Source organism: Bison bison, unplaced genomic scaffold, assembly GCF_000754665.1.
Source record: "Bison bison bison isolate TAMUID 2011002044 unplaced genomic scaffold, Bison_UMD1.0 scf7180017864516, whole genome shotgun sequence".
NCBI lineage: Eukaryota > Metazoa > Chordata > Mammalia > Artiodactyla > Bovidae > Bison > Bison bison.
Genome location: NW_011495069.1, coordinates 268676 through 271839, shown reverse-complemented (window position 1 = coordinate 271839; position 3164 = coordinate 268676).

The window sequence follows — 3164 nt, the reverse complement described above, 5'->3', positions numbered from 1 at the left end:
GGGTGCTGAGCTTTGTTCGTCGCTTGTGGTCATGGTCAGAGGGCCCGGGCGCTCCGTGTGGGCTCTGCACAGGGTTCTCCTCCACCTCCCGTGGCCTGAATGGGCTTTAATTTGCTCGTTAGAGTTGGATCTTCCAATCTTAGTTAAGGTTGTGACCAGTCCATATGCCTGCAAAACCTTGCAGAAGCATAGATCTTAATCTGGTGTCAGGGGGACATGTGTTTAGGGAGAGGGCCAAAGCTTTCAGCAGATGCTCAGATAACTCCAAATAGTGCGAACTTGCACTTGGGCTATAGAGTCACGGTCTGGAGGAATCCTTTTCTCAGTCCCAACCAGCGTGATTTTCCCCAGGGAAGCTCAGGCAGTATTTAAATGGTTAACAACCGTGCCCTTCTAGGTCCACTTTATAGGTGAGGAAATTGGGGCACAGAGTCTGAGGGCCTGACCCAAGATCACATGGAGCTAGATTTCCACTGGGCTCAGGGTTTTTTTCTCCTGATGTCATCCTTAACACCTCTGCAGATTGTGAAGAGACGCTCTGTAAGTGCCATCTCGTCAGAAGGGTCAGTGTGTTGGATGGTGGAGGAGGGTGATGAAATGTGTCACCTCCGCTTGGGGACCAGCCCAGGCCAATGTGTTGAGAAAAGGAGCACAGGGACAAGCATGACCCTTTGTGCGGGACTCTGGACATTTTTCCCTCCAGCCCGGAGGGAGCGGAAGCGAAGGGCCAGTGCTTCCAGTGGAAACAGTGGGCGTTTCAGAGCAGTGAGTTTAGTTATCCCGAAGTAGGATTCTTACCCTGCTGCTGAGACTGACCCCAGGAGGCAGTCATGGGGAGAGCATGTGCAGTGAGCTGGCCAGCACCCCGTCCTCGGCTCAGGGCACGCAAGAGACTGAGGGTCCGACGAGGGATACTCCTCAGTGTTTCATAGCTCAGCCTTTAAGTTCCTTTTAGCATCAGTTGGTCCAAGGTCAAGGCCAGGGCCAGGCTGCCCCCATTGCATTCCCAGTGCCTTGCCATACGTGGGCACTGCCCCTCTCTTGGGTGTGTTCCTGGACTCCAGGGCAAGCACCCAGGAAGCAGCCCTGGGAATCCTGTCTGCTTCTGCAGGCCAGCGACCGTCCTCAGCTCGTTTCAGAAAGAGGCTTTTTACTGAGATTTTCACAAGCCTCGCTGCCTTCCAGGACTTTTGGAAAGAGGTTTGCGTGAGGGCAGCTGCCAGGAGTTGTCTGAAGCCATGCTGCCTTCAGTTAACAAAGCTGCAGATGTTGGGTTTGTGAAAGATAAACCCCAAATACTAATGTGGTTGAGGGACGGAGTCACCTTGAGGAGAAGCTGTGTGTATAAAACATTCTTAGCATTTCAGTCTCGGAAAATGCTCTCTCCGAGGACCTCAGGTTTCTATGTGGTTGTATCAGATGAGCATTCTCCGATCCTCCAGTGTCGGTGCAGCCTGAATTCCCTGTGAACTTCACAACCCTGTAGGTAAAGTGAGCAGCCTTGGGTGACTCCTGGAAGACAGCTGAGTGTCGCCAGCTGTCCAGGTCTTTGTAGTTCGTCCAGCGTTGGGTTGCTCAGGTTTTGTGGACCCTGAGACAACTCTGCCTCATCTGAAAGGACCAGATAGATGCAGCTGAAAACTGAGCTTGGAGCCTGTTTCAGTTGATAGCCCACTAGGGAGCTGCTGCTGGCCTTTCTCTGAATGGTCTTCCCTCTGCCGGGAGCGGCAGCTTTCTAAATGGATGTATGTTCACGGCTGACTCTCAGTCTTGTAAACACGCTTCTTGCACAAGGGCAGTAAACGTCGTGTTGGACCAGAAACCCCACTCTGTTGACTGAAGAAGTTCAGTACGTGTGTCTGCCGTGGCCGTTCTTCCGCGGCCCACAAAATGTCACCCATCCTGGTGGGAGACTGTTCTCCCAGCTTTTCTGCCACGTGATCTATAGGCACTGGCAGCATGGCTGCTGATGGCAGCTACAAACCAGTTTCGGCCCCACGGTGAAGGCCGGTTACACCTGGGCGGCCCGGGACCCTCTGGGGCTCACAGCCCTGGCAGCCGTCCTTGGGGTGCCCTGCGTGGAGCCCTTCCACGTCTGGGGTCCCCCACGAGTGTGCAGGTTCAGCTCTGTGGCAAAGAGGAACCTGGGCTGTGATCTTTAAGGGATGTTAGAGGAGTTCCAGTCCTTACTTGAATCTTTTATTTCATGTCATGTGAAGGGAAGAATGGAATAATAAAGAAATAAGGATAGGCAGCCTACAGCAGAGAGTTAGGTAGATAATACAACATTTCGTGTGAATGTTGTATTAACCCTAACCATGAATGTTGTATTCATGGGCCATGAGGCCCATGGCATTAAAAACCCAGACGAAGTACCGCTCACCCTCCTTCCAGGACTACTGACCCTGGAGGAGACACAGCTGACCAGTTCACCAAGGATTCTCACAGAGCACCTTGTGTTCCCCCGAAGGCTTGGGGGTTTGTGTAAATGCTCAGCTGGCTCAGTGGCCACTCATGCAGCTGCTGGCACCTCCAGGGCACGGGAGACACTTCTGCCCAGGGTGATGGCGCTAGTTCTGTAGTGTGTCGAGCAGACCGTGGTATGGAGCGGTTTACCGGTCTCTGCCCGCCTAGGGGGTCATGGGCAATTCCGGTCTCTTCTGTCCACTGTTCTGGCCTGATGGCTCATTCCATGGTGCTTAGGTTCATCCCGAGTCTCTGCTATCCCTCCACGCGGACCTGAGAAACAGTGGAGAGCAAGTTGGTAATGAAGGCAGAGACCCGGGGCTGCTGCATCCACGGGGGCTTGATGGTCTCCTGATGCTGTTGGTCTCCTGCAGTAGACCTGCAATGTTCCAGCCAGGGCTGCCGGTTAAACAAAGAAGGAGAGATAACTGGGGGAAACTCGGCTCCCGTTCAAGTAATCGGAGTCTGGCTGCTGTGGGGCGGACTACCCCAGCTAAGGTCATTCTCTGAATAATTGAAATGTGGCAGAGTCGCTCTGCAGCCCTGGCTGCTTCGTGGCCCTTTGCACGCAGACGGCAGATGGACTGCCTGCCTCCAGCCCCTGCACGTGGCCAGGCCAGCGAGCACGATGGGATTGGGGCGGGGGGTGCCTGTGACGTCAGGTTAGGTCACAGAGTTCCCCAAGAAGTGGAATCCGG